The 25,237-nt window shown below is 49.9% G+C and overlaps 1 long non-coding RNA gene across 1 annotated transcript; it reads right to left on the minus strand.

The window, feature by feature from the left end:
- Window positions 1–5,288: 5,288 nt before the first annotated feature.
- LOC149402487 (uncharacterized) lies at window positions 5,289–7,908 on the minus strand. Its single transcript, XR_016296214.1, has 3 exons — window positions 7,874–7,908; window positions 6,458–6,581; window positions 5,289–5,377 (listed from the first exon to the last, which is right to left on the minus strand). It is a non-coding gene; the product is annotated as an uncharacterized LOC149402487 (long non-coding RNA).
- Between the last annotated feature and the right edge of the window lie 17,329 nt (window positions 7,909–25,237).

The raw sequence follows: 25,237 nt of genomic DNA on the forward strand, positions 1-25,237 counted from the left end.
GTTCAACGTCGAGTTTCGAAACGGAATTCATTGATTCTCGTGCGATCAAAGCACTACCCAAATCTACTTCCTTGTATTCATAATATCGGAATCCATAATTCCTTTATTGATTTCTGGATATTATTGTGAATTTCCTCATAAATTCTGAATTTCACTTGAGATGCGAGACGAGAGAGTATAGAGAGAATATTCTGATTATCTGAACCGAGAGAGAATTGAATTCCCATAATTCATTCAAATCGAGAGAGAGAACAAAATTTCCTTTATTTATCCCAGACGAGAGAGATATATACTTTCATTTATTAATTTTCAAGAGAAAATCATCCAAAGATGACGTTCAGAGAACTGGGTTGTGTGGGTCTCACAACCCCTACCCCCTTAGAAAAGTTTCGTAAACGATGGATACTTCTTTCTCAAGTTCCCATATCGCTTTCTTTGATTTGTGATATTCCATTTGCATTCTTACTAAGGGATGATTCTGATTCTCATAGCCTTTTCTTTCTATCGCGAATTACCACTATTGGCCTTCCTTTTACACATTCCTAAAAAATTTACTTCTTGGTGGAGAGAATGTGAGAAGAGATTTCTACATACTTCCCAAGCTCAACTTGAGGGTATCATGCATGTAAAATATGATCACATGGCCAGAGCTAGCCGTACCTCACCGCCCGAACATACTTTAGGGTCTCAAAAGATCCTAAGTATTGTGCCTTAACTTACCTTTCTTCGCAAATCTCATCAATTCATACGTTAGTGAATCAATTGGGAACTCTTTGTCCCGAATTCTTGAGATGTCGCTAATGCTTATTTACATAGCTTATGAATATTTTGTCATAACCTCTAAGTAAAACAAACATTGTGATAAGAAAAACAAAATTCAGCTGACTTATCAACGGAATAGGTGGTTCCTATGGAAAGAAAGTGGCCTTTCTTCGTCAATTCGTCTACAATTACCCAGACAGCATCACAGTCCTGGGGAAACCCAACATGAGATCCATCATGATCTCATCCCACCTTCTTTGTGGGACGTCCAGGGTTACCATAACCCTATGGGTTTTCGATATTCAGCCTTATCTTGCTGACTTCTAGACGCATACTGCCACATTTATCTTCGTATTCAGCCACCAATATACCCATTTTCTGGGTCTTAGGACATCATTCCCATTCCTGGAAAGATAAAATAAGGAGTTCCATGAGTCCCTGGTAGCGATTGGCTACAGAGATTATCATCAGCAGGTACATGAACCCCGTCATTACACGTTACAACTTCATTGTTGTACAACAGGAACTTACCCATTTTCTTACCATGGGCGTCAATCCTCTTAACAAACAGATGCACACCAGCATCACGCCCTTCCTTAATCTTCATGAGGAGGGTCAGTGCAATACTAACACTTACAATTCTTCATGTTATCAACCCCGCATATACTGCATCTATCTCTACCCGGAATTGAGAGTCTGTCCAAACGGACTTGTAGTCACTAATGTAGACTTTCAACGGAGGGAAACAGTTACGTTACTTGCTCTTCCTAAGTGATAGTCCAGCAAGGAACCATATACACGTTCACAAACTCCATTCAATGTCCCTGCCTCAACAAAATATCATAATCAAGATCTTAATCCTTCGGAGGAAAAGCAAGAAATAGAGTTGTCGCTAGACGCTCATTTTCGTCTCAACTTGTTTGCTTATTCATGTCTTCGTATGCAATCCATTTCCCTTAATTGCTTCAGTCCTTGTTGTGTCATCTATAACTCATTCTTTCAATGAGGACATTATCCAGCGATTACCTCTTTAAGCTAAGTCTCACACTTCGAGAGTTTCACGTAGAGTCATTTCTCTTGCAGTTTCACTCAAACAATTTTCTTACATGTCGTTCACGCTCCCAACTAGTCTCCGAGTATATAAGGATATTGTCTACAAGGACGATCATGACTCTATCCAAGAATTCCTCAAACACAAAGGTTCATCAGGTCTTTTAAACGTTGCAAGGACATTGGTTTATTCAAAAGATATGAAAAGAAACTCACAATGTCCAACTCGTATTCAATTTGTTGTTGTCAAGGTATCTTCATGGTACTTTGATCGATTGTTGTTTTTGTTGGCTGATTGAGTAGACCATTGTCAATATAAGCAGCATCCTTAATCTTAATTGTCACTTAATTCGAGACATCACTGCCATTACGAATCTTAGGGTTCTTTCGGCTTACTTAACGTACAAAACATGTTGAGCGTAAGAACCCTTATCCATTAACCTCTTTGAATACCTCCTTGAGTTCTTTCACTACCGTCAAAATCATCTGATACATACCTTATTGTATTGGGGTATTTCGGTGAAGCAATGCCATACACATCTTAATTCCTCAATCAGGTGGAAATCCGTTCCCATTGTTTGAGGATACACGCCAAAAAGTCCTTATAGAACGTGTATGTATTAGCTTGATTAATCTTGTTGATGTCGCTTATATTTGTTATGAACTCGAAAGCGTTAATCTGTAGAAACTCCAAGGTTCTTACCTCCAAATTCATCAAAAGGAACAATCGTCAGAGCAATCCATAAGGTATTACGGCTCACTTCCAAGAGCCTATAACCTCACCCTTGTCCATGTGATGGTTCACAATTATGTAATACTTATTAATCCATTATGAATATTACGTTATATCGACTCTTCTAGGCTTAACCTAATGAGTTGCTAGGTGTTAACCTTGAACGCAGACAAGTACGTTCTCAATTATAACGTAAACTCTAGAAGATCTTTTCCTGACTAAACATGTTACACGAAGGGTTTAATCTTCAAAACACACGCGCTTATTGCTCAACTTCACACTTCCCTTCTTTGAGTGTTCATTTGTACCACAGAGGCTCCACATTTCTGTATTGAGGTATCTTACCACTTCTTGGGTAGGACCTATAACCAAAATAATTTTCACCTCAACTGTCAAATCGTTGCTCGAAATAATTCTTTCTTGGTCAAATCTTGCAAGCGGTAGCACCACTACCGAAACTGAAATAAAGAATGAGACCTCCAAGTCTCCTTGCCATACATTTTCCATCGTGCTCTGGACTATGAAATCGTAGATCCAGAGTCTGATCTTAGTTCTACTTACTTCACCGACGTGATAACCAACTTATGCATACGCTTGATTTCTTTCGCTTGATAAGTTGAAACTAGAGCTGAAGATAATTGAACTAGTTCACTGATCTCGCATCTTTTCATTGCGTGGATCTATGTGCTCGTGGATCTTCCTTGTCGTAACCACTTCACTTTAACACCTTTTGTTAACAAAATGGCTATCACGATTGTCATCTTGTTCTCATGCATTGCCATGAAAATTCCACTAGCTTATAGGTCCTTTAGACCCACTAGTAAACGACATGCGAAACGTTATGCGCATTCTAGCCACATATAGCCAATAGCGGCTGAATATTTTCACTCAAATTCTCAACAACTGGTGGATCATGACTTATGTTAAACACTGAAGACTCTGCTTCCAGAATTGCACGTCCACTGTCTCTTCCACTCAAAGGTCACCTTAGGAAAACGGTAGTGCGGCTTCTTCGCCTTTAATCCCGAAATTAGGTGAAGGGGCTCATACGACTCGTTTTCGACAGCTGGTCCTTGGACTTGGCCAAACTACCGATCCAGATTGAGCGATCGCATCATCCAGCGAGTTTAATGCCCCTCTTCTCATCATGACATTTGAGCTCTCTAGTCTGTCATTCCAACGATCGCTCGACTTCAGTTACTCGAGCATCGAGGGTCACACTTCCTTCAACCTGTTTATTCGAAATTTGATCACACCAAGTGATACTAATGTACATTAGAGCGATAACACATACCCTTACACATCACTCAGAGTATGTACAATCTTACATGATGGTCTCTTTAACTCGCTTCGGCGAGCATAACCATTTATCTCACAAGGATCCTCCATAAGTTCCTTGGCTATCGACTAGTCTGTTCACAGCTAGTCAAAACTTTTTCTTAAATGAGTAACCATACACTCAAAATTGTTTATACTATCATCCAAAATCATTAGGCGATCATGTCATCTGCAAAGTGATCTTCCGTTGCTGGTCAAGGGCTCTACAACAGATCTTGCTCCTCTTATTCGGAGAAGAGATCATCAATCAGCCAAGAGTGACTAGGAATGGGGAGTGGAGTTACTTTGTCATCACATATCAGGGTACGTCAGTACTACTCATGAGTACAAAGGCCTGCAACATCATGCATCAACTGATACCCCTTCTACGAGGATCTGCTCACAGTCCACGTAGGCATATGTCTCTTTCTAGACTCATTCGTTTAGCTGCTTCAACAGCCGTTGAGGAACTCCTTAATCTGCATTCCACACTCCATAGCTGATTCCCAGCATCATGGGTTAGGCATCTTGCCTTGCGCTCCCTCTTATCCAGGGTGAAACATCGCAGAACACATTGACTTCTCATTTTGGCTACTCTGCCCAAGACCTATTCAAGCCCATCACGACTCCACAGAGCTCTATGCCCGTCAATTTACATGCACGGGACTAATGAAACGGAAATAGGTCACTAGCATACGATGATGGTTTAAGGATGATTGCGTACCTCCTCCGTTGAGGGATTACTCGCGTGCAGCGTTCACTTATCGTGAACTTGGGCTCCTTGCTTCATCTAGAAGGCCTAGGAAAACTTCACATACTTCTCGTAACTAAGCGATCATATGCTCATAAGCCGACAATAAAGAACGAGGGGTACATGACCCAAAATTACTAGTCTTAGAGTCATCGAAGGTCTCAAGAGATCGCTTCATTCTTAAAAAGAAGACCTTCTTGCGTCCTCACGCTCTGACGCCTCACAGCTCCCCGAACAACCATTAAAACATGGTTAATACCGTAGATGCTCAAACCGTAAGCGAAGTACCCAATCAACTGATAGATCTCACAGTCTACAGAAACGACTAAACCTGGGCTCTGATACCAAAAACTTTGTCACGACCCGCAAGACACCCGTCGCCCTCGGATCGCGTCCTTTACCTATACTCATATACTATCAACTCATTCATTATTTATAATCCACATTTTATGAAAAGAGTAGCATTGAAGTCATGAGTAGTTTGTAGAAAAATACTGTAAAATTTTTCTTTTCTTTTTAAAATGCTTTACAAACTACTTATGACCGCTACTCGTAAACACGGCCTAGGCCTTCAGCGCGTGTTTACATTTTACAAAACTTTAATCAAATACTTACTTAATATCAAATGGACTAGAAACAGGGTTCGAACTGGTTTTAAAGAAAATAAAACCTTACATGTCTTTTCTACATGTATCCGTCCTTGCCGCAGGTCGTCATGAGATCTACGTTGACTAGCACTTCCGCTTCGCCTGAGCTTCCTTCATCTACAGGGAGGGGGTACTGTGGGGTGAGTCACATCGACTCAGTAAGCATGATATCTAACCTAGTGCTACATGAAATGCACGAAAGCAGATGACAAATGCAGATGATGAATACAGACGATACATGCTGATGACGAATGCAAATGACAACAGCAGGTAACAGACTCAGCAGAATAACGATCATTCAGCATCAAGGAAATATCTAACTGGCTAACAAGAACAATTTCATATCGAAGTTCATTCATTCATTCAAGAATCCGGCATTCTCCGGTTTCCTCAAAATCTCATCCATCTCACGCATCCCGGCGCCTTACATCAGTGGACTGGGCCCAATCGACACTTCAGTCCGCAGCCGCTCATGAGAGATGAGTAAGCTATTCCGAAAACTCGAGCCTAGCTCTCGGAAAGCCGAAGTTTTAACGTCTGGGATCCACTAGCACATGTAGGAGGGCCTTAACGCGCGTTTGGTGGAGGGGATCAAACCCTCACCAATTCCTGGTTGCTCCAGGGTTCATATTTCCCTCAGGACAGGTAAGCCACCCGTCGACTCACCTGAAGCCACCCATCGACTTCCCATTAAAGGGCCTTTGGGAATGTCACCCGCTACATTGCCGACAACGGTTCATTACGTTTTACAGGAGCTGTCTACAGCCTACCTGTCTATCTTATTACAGGAGGAGATCTTATCGGGATAAAGCCCGACACTTACATTATTAATTTCACTGTATGGCTCTTTAAGTATTTTAGAAGGAATTGTCCACAGCGATGAAGCTGGACCTCTTCCTAGAACAGTTCCTCTCGGTATTGAATCCGAAGGACACTGTCTTTCTCTCCTCATGTCGTCCTCCTCGGGACAAGGGGCAACCTAGAAGCTATACACAATTTCAGGGCTTCAAGGTTCTTAGATTTCTACTCGTTTAACCCTATCATTTTATTATCTTTTTAGTTAGTGGCCGAAGCCTTATTCGGTCGTCTTTTCTAATTGAGGGTTTCTTTGGGTTTTAGGATTAAACGAATAAACATAACAATTATTCTACTAGGCACCATTCCCCTTTTGGCGCCTCAAACCTAAATCCCACTTACCTGGATTATTGACGCTCTTAAACTTCAAGCGCTGAGGTCCTTGTCCTCGGATTGCGTGCTTCCCGATATGCCTCCTTCCGAACGTTATCCTTGAGGTTGTCATACGTGCTGGTTTGACTAACTTCTGTGAGATGAAGCAACGTTAGATTCTTAACCAAGTGTATTCGCCGAACCTCTACATACAGACGATTAAGGACACAAAAGTCGAGAACATTCAGAGAACCATCAATCTTAACAAAGACTCGAGGCTAGAGAATCTGGTCAATATACCGAGATCCCAAGACTCTAGCAACTTAGAGTAACGAACTACTTTCTCGACTTCGCTCGACATCCTCAACGAACTCAAAACGTCACAAATAGACAATCCACTTGACTTTCATACTAGACATGATCCAAACGTGAAAAATTGACGGTTTAAGCTTGACTTCAAATTTTAGAACTCAATTTCACCCTTCGAAATGAGTTCCGACTCAGGAACGTTTAAGAGCTCAATTAATCGGAAATGCTGGTTTGACTTGACTTTATTCGATAAATTCTAAATTATACTTGAGTGAACGTAACATAGAAATAATTTTTAAGAACACTTGCTATAATAATTTCCCCTTGAAATTATTATATAACCACTAATAAGCGAAAGACTTTTCTTTTAAGAATACATTTCCGATTACAAACAATTAAAATACGACATAATAATTAAACATCTTCAAGCTTCAACGACTTCCGAGCCGCGAGCGAAGACGTTGACTCTTGTACCTAATTAAGACAAATCCCGACGTTCCTCTTATAATTAATGCCCACTCGTCGGCGTTGACCTGTGACACCACTGAGACTCGAGAATGGAGGCCCATGTCAACCGAACTCAACTGCTCGTAAAACAACAGAGGGGTTAATAATATTCGACAGACAGAAAACCGTAATACCCCTAACTCGACTATACTCGACAACACCAAAATTGATTGGAACTCGGTTCTCAGATCGCTAATCTCAATTCATTACAGGCAACCCAAACAAATTCAACGAGCCAATTCAAATCAACGAAGAAAACCGACAATATAAGAGAACCAAAGGCAAGCGGTCATGGCCAACAATTCAGCAACGTTAATCAACGAGGTTCTCAAAATCAACAACATTTTCTGAGGCTCAGGGGTAACATCACAAAACAGCCACAGAACCTCACTCGGTCAAGGAAAGTCACACAGCCAAACATAGAATTTGAGCGAGTAAACCCCAAGCAATTTACGCATCAACAAGTAAAAACCACAAGAAATATTCAGCCAAATCAGATTAACACACTTCAACAATCAATCATCACCGAACCCTCAACGAGCAAAAACCCCAAAAACTCCAAACCAAAACCCTAATTTCAGAATTATCAATCTTTCAAAAATTTGAAATCAAAAGAAAAGGGTTTCCTACCTTGAATCGGAGTTCTCCAGCGATTTGCTACTCCGTGCGACGGTGGCTGGCAGCAGACGGACCCGCGACGGAGGTGGCTCGATGGCGGAGGCTCGACAACAGCTCTCATACGCCTCTCTCTCCGTCTCTCTCTCTCTCTCTCTCTCTCTCTCTCTCTCTCTCTCTCTCTCTCTTTCTCTCTCTCTCTCTCAGTCCCGTGCTCGGTGGCTCTCGTTTTCCTTGTCGGAGCTCGCGTACGAGATGGGCCATGGCGGTGGCGCTCTCCTCTTTCTCGGCCGACGCTCGGTGGTCAAAGATCTCGCGAGCACAGGTGATGGCGAGGAAGACATCGATCGGAGGTGATTGTTCTGTGTGGTTCTGTTCTTGTTGCTGTTTGTTTTTTTTTCTTTTTGTTCGTTTCTTCTCTGCAGGTTGACGATGGAGAAGAAGGATGTGAATAAGAGAGGATAACCTTACTTATCCATGAAGGAGCTAGAAGTGGGCCTCGAAAATATTAAGCCCATTAGCTCAAAATTGGGCTGAAATTGATTTAATTAAGAACTTAAACCCATTTTCTAGTAGTTTGTATTTATTTTCCAAATAAATACGCTAACTCAACGAATTATAATTTTCAAAACTCATTCGATTTAAAATAAACTCAAGCCTTAATCTGAATAAAATTCAAAATCCAAATCCATCAATATATTATCATTGAAGGATTAAGTTTATTTCTTGACTCGTCCTTGTCAAGATATCTGAACGTTCAACGTCGAGTTTCGAAACGGAATTCATTGATTCTCGTGCGATCAAAGCACTACCCAAATCTACTTCCTTGTATTCATAATATCGGAATCCATAATTCCTTTATTGATTTCTGGATATTATTGTGAATTTCCTCATAAATTCTGAATTTCACTTGAGATGCGAGACGAGAGAGTATAGAGAGAATATTCTGATTATCTGAACCGAGAGAGAATTGAATTCCCATAATTCATTCAAATCGAGAGAGAGAACAAAATTTCCTTTATTTATCCCAGACGAGAGAGATATATAGTTTCATTTATTAATTTTCAAGAGAAAACCATCCAAAGATGACGTTCAGAGAACTGGGTTGTGCGGGTCTCACACCCTTAGATTCCAAATATATCGTTTTAAGCAAACTACGAAGAGTTTGTTCATGAAAATCTACATTTGTCTCTTCGTAAGTTGTTTAGTTTGTTTATGGACCTAAGACTAAGGTTTTATCATAAAGCTTCAAACAAGGAAGATTGAATGAATGTTTCAACTTTTTATTAATGAATAAGCAATTACAAGCAAGAGTCTTCATGAGAATTTATTACATCAAATGCATAATATAAAGATTACAACTCTTCTTGTGGGCACCATTGACAACACCAGCGTCTTTCGAGTTCGTGCCCTGTAGCAACCGAACGTAGATTAAGACGGGTTAGGCCGGCGTCTTTTTGAGTTCGTCCCTTGGGGCCAGCGAACGTGGATTGAGACGGGTTAGGCCGGCATATTTTGAGCTCATACTGTTGAGCGACCGAGCATATATGTTGCGCCGGGCTGAGCCGACGTGTTTTGAGTTCGTGCCCTGGAGCAAGCGAACGTGGATAGAGCCGGGTTAGGCCAGCGTCTTTTGAGTTCGTGCCCTGGAGCAAGCGAACGTAGATTGCGCCGGGTTAGGCCGGCGTCTTCTGAGCTCGTGCTGTTGAGCGACCGAGCATTTATGTTGCGCCGAGCTGAGTCGACGTCTTTTGAGTTCGTGCCCTGGAGCAAGCGAACGTGGATTACGCCGGGTTATGCCGATGTATTTTGGAGTTCGTGCCATGAAGCAAGCGAACGTGGATTGCGCCATGTTAGGCCGATGTCTTTTGGAGTTCGTGCCCTGGGGCAAGCGAATGTGGATTGCACCGGGTTATTCCAGCGTCTTTTTGGGTTCGTGCCCTGGAGCAAGCGAACGCGGTCGCATCGGGTTAGGTCGGCATCTTTTTGGGCTCGTGCCCTGGAGCAATCGAACCTGGTTGCGCCAGGTTAGGCCGGCGTCTTTTGGGTTCGTGCTGTTGAGCGACCGAGCATATATTGCATTGGGTTAGGCCGGCGTCTTTCGAGTTCGTGCCCTAGAGCAAGCGAACGTAGATTACGACGGTTAGGCCGGCGTCTTTTTAAGTACGTCCCCGGGGGCAAGTGAAAGTGGATTGAGCCGGGTTAGGCCAGCGTCTGTTGAGTTCTTGCCCTGGAGCAAGCGAACGTAGATTGCGCCAGGTTAGGCCAGCGTCTTTTGAGCTTGTGCTGTTGAGCGACCGAGCATATATGTTGCACCGGGCAGAGCCGACGTCTTTTGAGTTCGTGGCCTGGAGCAAGCGAACGTGGATTGAGCCGGGTTAGGCTAGCATCTTTTGAATTCGTCCCCTGGAGCAAGCGAACGTAGAATGCGTTGGGTTAGGTCGGCATCGTTTGAGCTTGTGCTGTTGAGCGAACGAGCATATATGTTGCGCCGGGCTGAGCCGACGTCTTTTGGGTTCGTGCCCTGGAGCAAGCAAACGTGGATTGAGCCGGGTTAGGCCGATGTCTTTTTGAGTTCGTGCCCAGAAGCAAGCGAACGTGGATTGCGACGGGTTAGGCCGACGTCTTTTAGAGTTCGTGCCCTGGGGCAAGCAAACGTGGATTGCGCCGGGTTAGGCCAGCGTCTTTTTGGGTTCGTGCGCTGGAGCAAGCGTACGCGGTTGCGCCGGGTTAGGCCGGAATCTTTTTTGGTTCGTGCCCTGGTGCAAGCGAACGCGGTTACACCGAGTTAGGCCGGCGTCTTTTGGGTTCATGCGCTAAAGCAAGCGAACGTAGATTGCACCGGGTTAGGCCGGTGTCTTTCGAGCTTATGCTGTTGAGCGACCTAGCATATATGTTGCGCCGGGCTGAGCTGATGTCTTTTGAGTTCGTGCCCTGGAGCAAGCGAACGTGGATTGAGCCGGGTTAGGCCGACATCTTTTGGAGTTCGTGCCGTGGAGCAAGCGAACGCGGTTGCGCTGGCTTAGGCCGGCGTCTTTTGGGTTCGTGCTGTTGAGCGACCGAGTATATATTGCGTCGGGTTAGGCCAGCATCTTTCGAGTTCGTGCCTTGGAGCAAGTGAACGTAGATTGCGCCGGGTCAGGCCGGCGTCTTTTTGAGTTCGTCCCTTGGGGCAAGCGAATGTGGATTGAGCCGGGTTAGGCCGGCGTCTTTTCAGCTCGACTTGTTGAGCGACCGAGCATATATGTTGCGCCGGGCTGAGCCGACATCTTTTGAGTTCGTGCCCTGGAGCAAGTAAACGTGGATTGCGCCGGGTTAGGCCGACGTCTTTTGGAGTTCGTGCCCTGAAGCAAGCAAACGTGGATTGCGCCGGGTTAGGCCGACGTCTTTTGGAGTTTGTGCCCTGGGGCAAGCGAACGTGGATTGCGCCGAGTTAGGCCAGCGTCTTTTTAGGTTCGTGCGCTAGAGCAAGCGAACGCGGTTGCGCCTGGTTAGGCCGGCGACTTTTTGGGTTCGTGCCCTAGAGCAAGCGAACACGGTTGCACCAGGTTAGGCCGGCGTCTTTTGGGTTCGTGCTGTTGAGCGACCGAGGATATATTGCGCCGGGTTAGGCCGGCGTCTCTTTGAGTTCATGCCCTGGGGCAAGCGAACGTGGATTACGCCGGGTTAGTCCAGCGTCTTTTGAGTTTTTGCCCTAGAGCAAGCGAACGCAGATTGCGCAAGGTTAGGCCGGCGTCTTTTGAACTCGTGCTGTTGAGCGACCGAGCGTATATGTTACGCTAGGCTGAGCCGACGTCTTTTGAGTTCGTGCCCTGGAGCAAGCGAACGTGGATTGAGCCGGGTTAGGCTAGCGTCTTTTGAGTTCGTGCCTTGGAGCAAGTGAACGTAGATTGCACCGGGTTAGGCCGGCGTCTTCTGAGCTCGTGCTGTTGAGCGACTGAGAATATATGTTGCGTCGAGCTGAGCCGACGTCTTTTGAGTTCGTGCCCTGGAGCAAGCGAACGTGGATTGCGCCGTGTTAGGCAGACGTCTTTTGGAGTTTGTGACTTTGGGTAAGCGAACGTGGATTGCGCCTGGTTAGGCCAGCGTCTTTTTGGGTTCGTGCCCTGGAGCAAGCGAACGCGGTTGCGCTGGGTTAGGCCGGCATCTTTTTTGGTTCGTGCCCTAGAGCAAGCGAACGCGGTTGCGCCGGGTTAGGCCGGCGTCTTTTGGGTTCGTGTTGTTGAGCGACCTAGTATATATTGCGTCGGGTTAGGCCGGCGTCTTTCGAGTTCGTGCCCTGGAGCAAGCGAACATAGATTGCGCCGGGTTAGGCCGGCATCTTTTTGAGTTCGTCCCCTGGGGCAAGCGAATGTGGATTGAGCCGGTTTAGGCCAGTGTCTTTTGAGTTCGTGCCCTGGAGCAAGCGAACGTAGATTGCGCCGGGTTAGGCCGGCGTCTTCTGAGCTCGTGCTGTTGAGCGACCGAGCATTTATGTTGCGCCGAGCTGAGTCGACGTCTTTTGAGTTCGTGCCCTGGAGCAAGCGAACGTGGATTACGCCGGGTTATGCCGATGTATTTTGGAGTTCGTGCCATGAAGCAAGCGAACGTGGATTGCGCCATGTTAGGCCGATGTCTTTTGGAGTTCGTGCCCTGGGGCAAGCGAACGTGGATTGCACCGGGTTATTCCAGCGTCTTTTTGGGTTCGTGCCCTGGAGCAAGCGAACGCGGTCGCATCGGGTTAGGTCGGCATCTTTTTGGGCTCGTGCCCTGGAGCAATCGAACCTGGTTGCGCCAGGTTAGGCCGGCGTCTTTTGGGTTCGTGCTGTTGAGCGACCGAGCATATATTGCATTGGGTTAGGCCGGCGTCTTTCGAGTTCGTGCCCTAGAGCAAGCGAACGTAGATTACGACGGTTAGGCCGGCGTCTTTTTAAGTACGTCCCCGGGGGCAAGTGAACGTGGATTGAGCCGGGTTAGGCCAGCGTCTGTTGAGTTCTTGCCCTGGAGCAAGCGAACGTAGATTGCGCCAGGTTAGGCCAGCGTCTTTTGAGCTCGTGCTGTTGAGCGACCGAGCATATATGTTGCACCGGGCAGAGCCGACGTCTTTTGAGTTCGTGGCCTGGAGCAAGCGAACGTGGATTGAGCCGGGTTAGGCTAGCATCTTTTGAATTTGTCCCCTGGAGCAAGCGAACGTAGAATGCGTTGGGTTAGGTCGGCATCGTTTGAGCTTGTGCTGTTGAGCGAACGAGCATATATGTTGCGCCGGGCTGAGCCGACGTCTTTTGGGTTCGTGCCCTGGAGCAAGCAAACGTGGATTGAGCCGGGTTAGGCCGATGTCTTTTTGAGTTCGTGCCCAGAAGCAAGCGAACATGGATTGCGCCGGGTTAGGCCGACGTCTTTTAGAGTTCGTGCCCTGGGGCAAGCAAACGTGGATTGCGCCGGGTTAGGCCAGCGTCTTTTTGGGTTCGTGCGCTGGAGCAAGCGTACGCGGTTGCGCCGGGTTAGGCCGGAATCTTTTTTGGTTCGTGCCCTGGTGCAAGCGAACGCGGTTACACCGAGTTAGGCCGGCGTCTTTTGGGTTCATGCGCTAAAGCAAGCGAACGTAGATTGCACCGGGTTAGGCCGGTGTCTTTCGAGCTTATGCTGTTGAGCGACCTAGCATATATGTTGCGCCGGGCTGAGCTGATGTCTTTTGAGTTCGTGCCCTGGAGCAAGCGAACGTGGATTGAGCCGGGTTAGGCCGACATCTTTTGGAGTTCGTGCCGTAGAGTAAGCGAACGCGGTTGCGCTGGCTTAGGCCGGCGTCTTTTGGGTTCGTGCTGTTGAGCGACCGAGTATATATTGCGTCGGGTTAGGCCAGCATCTTTCGAGTTCGTGCCTTGGAGCAAGTGAACGTAGATTGCGCCGGGTCAGGCCGGCGTCTTTTTGAGTTCGTCCCTTGGGGCAAGCGAATGTGGATTGAGCCGGGTTAGGCCGGCGTCTTTTCAGCTCGACTTGTTGAGCGACCGAGCATATATGTTGCGTCGGGCTGAGCCGACATCTTTTGAGTTCGTGCCCTGGAGCAAGTGAACGTGGATTGCGCCGGGTTAGGCCGACGTCTTTTGGAGTTCGTGCCCTGAAGCAAGCAAACGTGGATTGCGCCGGGTTAGGCCGACGTCTTTTGGAGTTTGTGCCCTGGGGCAAGCGAACGTGGATTGCGCCGAGTTAGGCCAGCGTCTTTTTAGGTTCGTGCGCTAGAGCAAGCGAACGCGGTTGCGCCTGGTTAGGCCGGCGACTTTTTGGGTTCGTGCCCTAGAGCAAGCGAACACGGTTGCACCAGGTTAGGCCGGCGTCTTTTGGGTTCGTGCTGTTGAGCGACCGAGGATATATTGCGCCGGGTTAGGCCGGCGTCTCTTTGAGTTCATGCCCTGGGGCAAGCGAACGTGGATTACGCCGGGTTAGTCCAGCGTCTTTTGAGTTTTTGCCCTAGAGCAAGCGAACGCAGATTGCGCAAGGTTAGGCCGGCGTCTTTTGAACTCGTGCTGTTGAGCGACCGAGCGTATATGTTACGCTAGGCTGAGCCGACGTCTTTTGAGTTCGTGCCCTGGAGCAAGCGAACGTGGATTGAGCCGGGTTAGGCTAGCGTCTTTTGAGTTCGTGCCTTGGAGCAAGTGAACGTAGATTGCACCGGGTTAGGCCGGCGTCTTCTGAGCTCGTGCTGTTGAGCGACTGAGAATATATGTTGCGTCGAGCTGAGCCGACGTCTTTTGAGTTCGTGCCCTGGAGCAAGCGAACGTGGATTGCGCCGTGTTAGGCAGACGTCTTTTGGAGTTTGTGACTTTGGGTAAGCGAACGTGGATTGCGCCTGGTTAGGCCAGCGTCTTTTTGGGTTCGTGCCCTGGAGCAAGCGAACGCGGTTGCGCTGGGTTAGGCCGGCATCTTTTTTGGTTCGTGCCCTAGAGCAAGCGAACGCGGTTGCGCCGGGTTAGGCCGGCGTCTTTTGGGTTCGTGTTGTTGAGCGACCTAGTATATATTGCGTCGGGTTAGGCCGGCGTCTTTCGAGTTCGTGCCCTGGAGCAAGCGAACATAGATTGCGCCGGGTTAGGCCGGCATCTTTTTGAGTTCGTCCCCTGGGGCAAGAGAATGTGGATTGAGCCGGTTTAGGCCAGTGTCTTTTGAGTTCGTGCCCTGGAGCAAGCGAACGTAGATTGCGCCGGGTTAGGCCGGCACCTTTTGAGCTCGTGCTGTTGAGCGACCGGGCATATATGTTGCGCCGGGCAGAGCCGACGTCATTGGAGTTCGTGGCCTGGGGCAAGCGAACGTGGATTGAACCGGGTTAGGCTAGCGTCTTTTGAGTTCGTGCCCTGGAGCAAGCGAACGTGGATTGAGCCGGGTTAGGCCGACGTCTTTTGGAGTTCGTGCCCTGGAGCAAGCGAACGCGGTTGCGTCGGGTTAGGCCGGCGTCTTTTACTCAAACCCTGTGTGTTGCGTCGGGTTAGGCGTGCGTCTTTGGTGTTCGTGCTCTGGAGCTAGCGAACATATGTATGGCTTAAATTTGGCCTTTTTAGGGTTTGAGGCAGCGCTTTTACGCGACTTACATTCGTCCCGGGAGACGTCTTTCACCTGCGCCTTTACGCGTCTTACGGCACGCCGGGAAGGCCGACGTTTTTCCCGAACCCGTATGCACGAAGGGCCGTCAGGGTCCGAGCTTCCTAAGTCTGTATCCCCGTGGGGGACATAGGTCTGGGTAAAAGTGTTTGTGTTGTTGAGCGACCGAACTTATGTGTTGCGATGGGCTGAGCCGGCATCTTTGAGCTCGTGCTGTTGAGCGACCGAGCATATGTGTTGCGCCGGGTTGAGCCGGCGTCTTTGAGCTCGTGCTGTTGAGCGACCGAGCATATGTGTTGCGCCGGGTTAGGCCGACGTCTTTTCCCAAACTCGTATGCTTGATGAGCCGTCGGGGTTCGACCTTCTTAAACCTCTGTATCCCATGAGTGGAGGGCTTAAGGTTTTTTTTTGTTGGGCCATGAATTCTTGAGTGTATGTCGCAGGACCCACTAGCCCCTAAGTTTTTAGTTTACAGGTCGTGCCGTGATGACTAAAAACTTTAATAAAGTGGGTAACAAGACCGCAAACTTTATTTTAATTTTTTTTTCCTAACAGGGAACATGCTCAAATAGTGGCACGTGGGCCTTATTGAATAAGGGAAATCAGAGCAATAAATGGGGGGACTCAGTCATTGGTGGTACTGCCTCAAGTGTTCGGCGTTCCACGGGTGCCGGATTGGAGTTCCGTCCGTGTGTTCGATGTAGTAGGTTCCGTCATGTATGACTTCTCGAACTCTATACGGTCCTTCCCAGTTTGGGCCCAGGACCCCGGCGCCTTGTACTTGGGTTTTCTGGAACACGCGCCTGAGTACGAGACTGTCGACGGCGAAGATCCGCCTTTTGACTTTGGCGTTGTAGTATCTCTCAACCTTTCGCTTTTGTGCAGCGAGTCTGGTGAGGGCCTCAGACCTTTTCTCGTCGATTAGATCCAATTCGAGGCGTATGGCCTCGTCATTTTCTTTTTCCTCGAAAGCGTCGACTCGGTAGGTGGGGACCTCCGTTTCCACGGGGACCACAACCTCAATCCCAAAAGCAAGGGAGAAGGGGGTCTCTCCGGTGGAATTTCGAACGGTCGTTCGGTAGGCCCACAAGATGAAAGGTAGCTCCTCAGCCCAGGCGCCTTTTTTTGGCTTCGAGCTTTTTCTTGAGGTTGCTTTTAATCATTTTGTTGACGGCTTCCACTTGGCCATTAGCCTGTGGGTGTCGCGCGGATGAGAATGTCTTGCTTATCCCTAGTTGGGCGCAGATTTCTCTAACCCTGGCATTGTCGAATTGCGCGCCATTTTCGGTCACGATTGACGCGGGGATGCCGTGGCGGCATATTATGGACTTCCAGATGAAGTTCGTAGTGTTGGCCTCGGTGATCCTGGCCAGAGGCTCTGCTTCGACCCACTTAGTGATGTAGTCGATGGCAACGATGGCGTATTCGTATTGTCTTGGAGCTTTGGGAAGCTTGCCGATAATGTCTACGCCCCATTTCGCAAAGGGACGTGGAACGACGATACTACCCAGGGGAGATGGCGGCTGTCGTGGAACGTTAGAGAAACGTTGACACTTGTCGCACTTTCTCGCCCAGTCGTAGGCGTCTCTTTTCATCGTCGGCCAGAAATAGCCTTGTCGGAGCGCTTTGAGCGAAAGGGACCTCCCAGCGGAGTGGTTCCCGCAGATCGTGAATTTCGCGGAGGACCTTGGTCGACTCGACGCTATTGAGGCATCGGAGCAGCGGGGTTGAGTACCCGCGCTTGTATAAGGCTTCGCCTCTCAACACGTATTTAGACGCGAGGGCTTTTAGCCTTTCGGCTTCTTTGCGGCCTTCGGGAAGTGCCCTTCTTCGCAAGAAGTCCGTAAGCGGAGTCATCCAAGTTGGATGAGCGGTGCTCTCAATCGTTCCAACCTCGTCACGTGAGACAGATGGTCGCGAGAGAGACTCGATTGGGATAGCTCCCAACCCGTCTTCGGTGATACCGAATTCGAGGCGAGCTAGAGCGTCCGCCTCGGAGTTCTCTTCTCGTGGGATCTGGATGATCTCGAACCAGGAGAAGGCATCTAACTTGGCATTTGTTTTTGCCAAGTAGGCGATCATGTTACGTTCTTTGGCGACGTAGTCGCCTTTAACCTGATTTACGATTAACTGCGAGTCACAGTGTATTCGTAATTTCTGTACGTTGAGCTTCTGAGCGAGCTCTAGCCCTACGATGAGGGCTTCGTACTCGGCCTCATTGTTGGAGGCCTGGAATCCGTAGTGGAGGGCGTAGCGTAACTTTTCCTGGTCGGGATTTGTTAAAATCACGCCGGCGCCTGCTCCTTGGGCATTGGACGCTCCGTCTACGTGTAGTTCCCAGATGGGACCCGTAGGGTCGACCTTTCTCTTACGAGCCGACAAGTCGTCGGTCGAGTCGTCTTCTGCTCTTCCCATGTCGGGAGTGTAGGAGAATTCTGCCACGAAGTCGGCTAGGGTTTGAGCCTTTATTGCCGGCCTCGGGTGAAACTCGATCCCGTACTCGCTCAATTCTTGGGACCAGATCACCATGCGAGTCGATGTTCCCTTTTGAAGAGCTTTACCGATGGGGTGCCCTGTTCGGACAACAATTGGGTGAGCGTGGAAGTAGGGGCGTAGCTTTTTGGCGGCTACGAGGAGAGCGAGAGAGAGTTTCTCTATCTCTGTGTAACGCCTTTCGGCGCCAAGTAAGGCTTTGCTCACGTAGAAGATAGACCATTGAGCCTTATCTTCTTCACGGATCAGCACAGCGCTTACGGCTCGTTCGGAGACGGCGAGGTAGATGTAGAGTGTCTCGCCTTCTTTTGGCTTGGAAAAGAACGGAGGTGTCCCGAAGTAGGCCTTCATTTCTTGAAAGGCCTTCTCGCACTCGTCCGTCCATATAAAGTCGTCCGTCTTTTCTATTGCTTTGAAGAACGGTTGACACTTGTCGGTTGCTTTGGCCACAAAACGCGAGAGGGTGGCAATCCGACTGGTCAGACTTTGGACTTCCTTGACACGTCTCGGAGATTTCATGTCAAGGAGTGCCTTGATTTTCTCGGGGTTCGCTTCGATTCCTCTCCGGCTAACGATGTAGCCTAGGAACTTCCCGGATTCGACCCCGAACACACATTTGTTGGGGTTGATCTTCATTTTGTACCGGCGGAGGATTAAGAACATCTCCCTTAGGTCGTCTATGTGATTGGTAGCCAGTAGGCTTTTAACGAGCATGTCATCCACGTAGACTTCCATAGTCTTGCCGATTAGGTCGGCGAAGATCCGGTTTACCAATCGTTGGTAAGTAGCTCCTGCATTTTTAAGGCCGAAAGGCATGACCTTGTAGCAGTAGAGGCCACGATCAGTGACGAAGGTCGTCTTAATCTGATCGGGCTCGTGCATTCGTATCTGGTTATAGCCCGAATAGGCGTCCATGATACTTAGCAGTGGCGTCGACCAGTTGTTCGATGCGTGGGAGTGGAAAGTAATCTTTTGGGCAGGCTTTGTTGGGGTACTTGGCTTCTCGGATGAAACCAGCGGAGAGAAGCTTTTCGACTTCTTCGTTTATAGCTAGGTATCGTTCAGGGTTGAACACGCGTCTAGCTTGTACCTTCTCGGCGATAGTTTTATCGTCATTCAACCGGTGCACAATCACATCAGGGTCTATACCAGGCATGTCCGCGTGTGTCCACGCAAACACATCCTTAAACTCCCGAAGGAATGACGCGAGTTGAGGTTTGATGGCGAGAGGGAGTTGTGCCCCCGATCTTCACCACCTGGTCAGGTTTAGCTTCGTCGAGAACGATCGAAGTGAGATCATCGGGGGTGTCAACTTTCAACCTCTTGATGTCGTCACGGGGGTCTAGGTCCCCGAGTTGCCGTGCATCTTTTTGATCACACGGGTAGTCGTCTCCTAGTTGGTAGATCGTGTTAACCCTTTTTCAGCGGGCTTGTCATCCACGCCCTGGACGTAGCATATCCTCGCTTGGGTTTGATCGCCAGCCATAACGCCAATCCCTTCCTCGGTGGGGAATTTCACCAATAGGTGATACGTGGACGTGATGGCCCTTAGTCTGTTCAACGTGGGTCGCCCAATGATAACATTGTAGGGCGACTCCTGGTCGACCACAAGAAAGGGGACCATGTGAACGACTTCGATACCTCCGATAGTTCCGAAGGTGACTGGTAAATCAATGATTCCTTCAGTCATGACCTTTTCTCCCGTGAACCCAAATAGAGGCGTCTGGGTCGGGACAGGGTGGCGCCCCCCGAGCTTCATACGCTCTAGGGTGGTCTTAAAGATTATATCGGCTGTTGTTGGGCACCTGGGCTTTAAGGACTATAGCGTCATTATGCGGGTGCACAACTCGCTTGGCCTCTTCATTGGTGAATTGTATCGTCTCGTGCGGTACGGACGGAGGTTCCTCATAGGTGAGGTTAACCTGTCCGACAAGGCCTTCTTGAGAGGCAGCCCTGAGGAGCTTTTTCCTTTGCCGGGCCGAGTCCCCGTCTTGCAAACCACCTAGGATGGTGGTGATGACGTGGAGTTGCGCATCGGCCGTAGCCGCGACCGCGGTGCGATCGGTGTTAGCGTTGGTCCCTCCACCTTTCTCAGGCTGTGGCCTGTTGTCGGCGGGGGCTGCAGCACCTACCATGCGAAGGATAAACTCTTTGAGTTCTCCTTTTTGGATTAATGTCTCAATTCGCCTCATAAGATGGAAGCATTGAGCGGTCGTGTGACCGTAATCCCGGTGGAACTCGCAATAACGGGACCGATCGCGAGATACAGGGCCACCTTTCATTGGAGCTGGAGCGGTGAACTTGTCACGCGCCACAGCATAGATCTGCTCTACTGGGGCGTTCAAAGGGGTGTAATTTGAGTAGTCTCTAAAATTGCTCGCAAGACGCGGCTTTTGAGACACAGGGTGTCGGCTATCGGAAGCTTGACCTCCCTTGCTCACCCTTTTGCGGGGGTTGCCTGGCTCGTTGCCTGACTCATCCCGACGGCGGGAGCTTTGGTTGCTGCTCCTGCGGCCGTCGAGGTAATCTTCCACCCCCATGAAGGTTTTGGCTCGGTTCATTAACTCGGCCATCGTAGAAGGGACTCTACCGACGACGGAATTTAAGAAGTCCCCAGTGCGCAAGCCCTCGATGATGGTTGTAATTGCGTCACTGTCGTCAAAGCGGTCAACCTTATTTGATTCTGCGGTGAATCGGGTGAGATACTGTCTCAAGGACTCGTTATTCTCTTGCCTGATCGACCATAAATACATCTTGGTCTTCTTTTAGACCATCGAAGTAGCAAATCGTGCTAGGAACATGTCCTTCAGGTCTTTGAACGATTGGACGCTCCCTGGTCTTAAATTCTTAAACCACTCAAAACCGGGTCCGGTGAGGGTAAGACTAAAAGCCTGGCATATAGCCCCAGGTGAAATGCCCTGCATCGTCATCCAAGTTTCGTAATGTTGGATGTGATATGTGGGATCAGTTTTCCCATTGTAGGGAGGGAGATTCGGGAGTTTGAAGTTTCTTGTGCATACCTCAGCAAGGATTTGGGCAGTGAAGGGCGAGGAATGTTCTTTTACGACCTCGTACGTATCATCGGCCAGGCCGCCCGCACGCAGATCACGTACTTCGTTGCGAAGGTTGTGAATCATGGTGACGACATCGAGGCCAGTGTTGGGGGTCACTCTTTGTTCAGGAGGAGTCACCTGGCGCCTTTCATTTGACCCTGGAGCCGTGCGAGGGTCCCCATTGATTGGGGCCGCAGGGTTGTGACCCTTGCGAGCATTTAGCCTCTCCCATAGGTCCTCGCCACGGTCGTTCCGTTGGGCGGTAAGCCGATCTCTAAGATCCGGCCCGGTGGTATGGGGGCGTGAGCTTCGAGCCACAGGCCTCACTCGCCGAGTCGTTAAGAGGTGGAGGGGGCGAGGGAGTGTGGCTCTTGTCGTTGAGAGACTCTTCGTCGCCTTGCGCTTGAGAGCGCAGGAAGTATTTCTTCACTCCAGTTGCGCTTTCGGGGTTATTCAGGCCCTCAGAACGAACGGGTGGTTGACCACTCATGTCTTTCTCAAGTTGAGAAGAAAGGGGTCGAGCTGTAGAAGGGATTTCGGGCTGTGTAAGTAGGGAAGTACCCTCCTTCTAGCGCAAAAATGTTGTCGCACGAAGATGAACAACGATTAAATACCTCGGGCAGTTCAATCCAAGGCCGGACCAAGTGACCGCGCCCGAGCGAAAAATGGGAGCTCGTAGACCGAGCTGCACCGTCCAGACCCTGAGGTGTGTTTTGGGGAGTGTGACCGTGCCAAAGGTTGGCTGCCTACGTACCCTTTAGTCGGGATCAGGTCAGAACATAGTTCAATTTGAATGTTGGGGGCTATCTTGGGCTCGGAGGCTTGAGAATCCAAGGCATTAGAGTAGGAACCGGCTCGTAGCTTCTAGTGAAGACTTTAGAGGGGTCGCTTGCCTCGTAGCTCAGAGTTCTAGCTCAAGGGCCAAGAAGTAGGAGAGCAGTGTGTACTGCAAAAGCTCGGGTCGCAGAAGAGGAGCGCGCTCCCTCTCGTGGAGGGGGGTCCTTGTATTTCTGAGACGAGGGAGGAGGAGCGCGCGCTCTTGGAATGTCACAAGAGCACGAGAGAGGAGAGAGTTCTCGGGAGAGAGTGTTTTTCGGAGTGAATGAGGATAAAAAATTGTGTCTTTCCCCCCCCCCTCAAGGCCCACCGGGTGGCCGGGAGCGGGGCGCACGAGGCACAATGCCCAGGCGGGCGCAGGGCGCGCTGTCTGGATGGGCGCGGGGCGCACAGGGCGTGAGGCCTGGCCGGGCGCGGGGTGCCCGGAAGTAGGTGTGCCGGGCCGAGGCAGCAGGGGCTCTCGGCCAGGGGAGCGAGGGCACCCGGCCGAGGCAGCATGACTGCTCGGCCGGGGCAACAGGAGCCTCCGGCCGAGGCAGCAGAGGTGCTCGGCCGGGGCAGCAGGGGCACCCGACCGAGGCAGCAGGAGCACTCGGCCAGGGCAGCAGGAGCGCCCGGCAGAGACAGCCGGAGCGCTCGGCTGGGGCAGCAGGGACGTCCGGCCGAGGCAGTAGGCGTGCTCGGCCGGGGTGCAGGATCGCGCGTGGGCCGGGACGCCCGGGGCAAGGGAGCGCGCACGGGCCGGGACACCCGGGAGCGCTAGGGCGTGCGGGATGGCCGGAAGTGCGCGCGGGCCGGGACGGTCTGGAGCGCTAGGGCGCGCGCTCAGGCCTATTGGGCCGGGAGCCCAGGTGGGCGCGCGCGCAGGTCCATCGGGCCGTGGGTGCGTCAGGGCGCTCGGGCCTAGTGCGCCGGGGCCCATTGGGCTTTCCGGCCTGCGAAGCCCTGCCAGCCTTGAATTGTTTTTGAATTTCCGGTATCCCGAAAACGACCGGTAACATTAGCCCCCCAAGTTTACGGCTTGCGGGACGCAAGTCGTGAACTTTAGAAAAAGAAAGGGCGTTGTGGTCATTTTACCTTCGGTCATGTGTGACTGTACGCAGGGGCACCCGGCCGAGGCAGCAGTAGCACTCGGCCGGGGCAGCAGGAGCGCTCGGCCGGGGCAGCAGGAGCGCTCGGCCGGGGCAACAGGGACGTCCAGTCGAGGCAGCAGGCGTGCTCGGCCGGGGTGCTGGAGCGCGCGGGTCGAGACGGTCGGGAGCGCGGGAGCGCGCGCAGGCCGGGACGCCCGGGGGCGTAGGGCGCACGCGGGCCGGGACGGCTGGGAGCGCTAGGGTGCGCGCTCAGGCCCACTAGGCCGGGGGCGCGGGCAGGCTGGCGCGCGCGCAGGTCCATTGGGCCGTGCGTGCATCAGGGCGCTCGGGCCTAGTGGGCCGGGGCCCATTGGGCTTTCCGGCCGGTGAAGCCCGGCCCGCCTTGAATTGTTTTTGAATTTTCGGTATCCCGAAAACGACCTATAACAGAAGACATGAGGAAAATTCCTTACGCCTCTGCCGTAGGAAGCCTCATGTATGCTATGCTTTGCACTAGACCTGATATTTGTTTCGCCGTTGGCGTAGTTAGCCGTTTTCAATCCAACCCTGGACCCGAGCACAAGATTGCTGTAAAGCATGTTCTCAAGTATCTTCGAAGAACAAGGAACTTGATGCTTACATATTCAGGTACTGACCAGACTATGACGGGATATACCGACTCCGATTTTCAAGCGGATAAGGATTCCAGGAAATCCACTTCAGGATCTGTGTTTATCCTTAATGGTGGTGCTGTTGTGTGGAGGAGTATTAAGCAATCTTGCATTGCTGACTCAACGATGGAAGCAGAATATGTGGCTACTTGTGAAGCATCCAAAGAGGCTGTATGGCTTAGAAAATTCCTTAAGTATTTGGAAGTTGTTCCAAACGTCGACGAGCCCATGACCCTTTATTGTGATAATAGTGGGGCTGTCACTAACTCATAGGAACCTCGAAGCCATAAGCGCTCTAAACATATTGAGAGGTGTTGAAATTGAGCTCGTCAGCTCGCCGTTCCGCGTCGAGCTCGTCAGCTCGCCCTTCCGTGTCGAGCTCGTCAGGTCGCCCTTCCGCGTCGAGCTTGCCTCGGAAGTCCTCTCCTTGGAACTCATTTCTCATGGGAAATCGTCGCATTTATTTCTCATGTTATTTCCGATGTCTTGCTCTCTGTGTATATTTATTATTCTCTCTTTCCTAGAAGTAGTTTTTGCACATGTATTTATTACACTCTCTCTTGTACCCACCTTATGTTTAAATAGGTGATACAAATTAATATTAAACATAAGAAATATTCAAAGTCTCGAAACACTCTCTCTCTTCTCCGATTCTCTCTTTCTTTATCTTCTCTCTCTAAACTTCAACATGGTATCAGAGCAGGGAAAATCAACCATCATGAACACCACTCAGACCACGCCCACTCAGTCGCAATCTGAATCCTTCTCCCAACATATCACGAGCCACAAACTCAATGGCCACAACTTCCTACAGTGGTCCCAATCTGTGCTCCTGTTCATATTGGGACGAGGTAAAGATGACTACCTCACAGGCGTGGCCACATCTCATGTGATCGAAGATCCGACGTTCAAGAGTTGGAAGGCCGAAAACAGCATGGTGATGTCCTGGCTCATAAACTCTATGCTCCCCGAAATCGGAGAAACCTTCCTCCTTTACCGAACGACAGCAGAAATCTGGCAAGCAGCTAGAGAAATCTTCTCCAACTCAGAAGATATGTTCGAGCTGTTTGAAATTGAGAACACTCTCCACGACCTACGTCAAGGAGAGATGTCTGTTACTCAGTTCTTCAGCTCGCTCACACATCTGTGGCAGAAGATCGACCTCTACGAACAACACCAGTGGACCAGCTCCGAAGACTCAAAAATCTACCCCAGGATAGTGGAGACCAAACGTGTGTTTAAACTACTATCCGGCCTCCACCAAGACCTTGATGAGGTCAGAGGTCGGATACTTAGTACAAAACCACTACCATCTCTCCGCGAAGCCTTCTCCGCGGTCAGACACGAGGAAAGCAGGAGGAAACTCATGCTGGGAGTTATCAAATCGAGCTCACTTCCGGGCTCATCCTCAGACTCGTCCGCCCTCACCACACATGGAGACGAAGTTCTTGCAGCCCGCGTCTCAACAGAGAAACCTCGCAAACCTCCCCCTACTGCGATCATTGCAGACGACCTGGACACCTCCGAGAAACCTATTGGAAACTGCATGGGAAATCACCGAGCTCGAAGTCTACCCAAGATACTAAGGATCGTAACTCAGTCGGAAACTTAGTATCCACCTCGTCCGCTGCCTCGACCTCGACCTCGACCTCTCCCTTCAGCAACGACCAGCTCGCTATTCTCCAG

This window comes from Urtica dioica, chromosome 3 (genome assembly GCF_054948205.1).
Source record: "Urtica dioica subsp. dioica isolate 48M chromosome 3, U.dioica_male_clone48M_v1_H2, whole genome shotgun sequence".
NCBI lineage: Eukaryota > Viridiplantae > Streptophyta > Magnoliopsida > Rosales > Urticaceae > Urtica > Urtica dioica.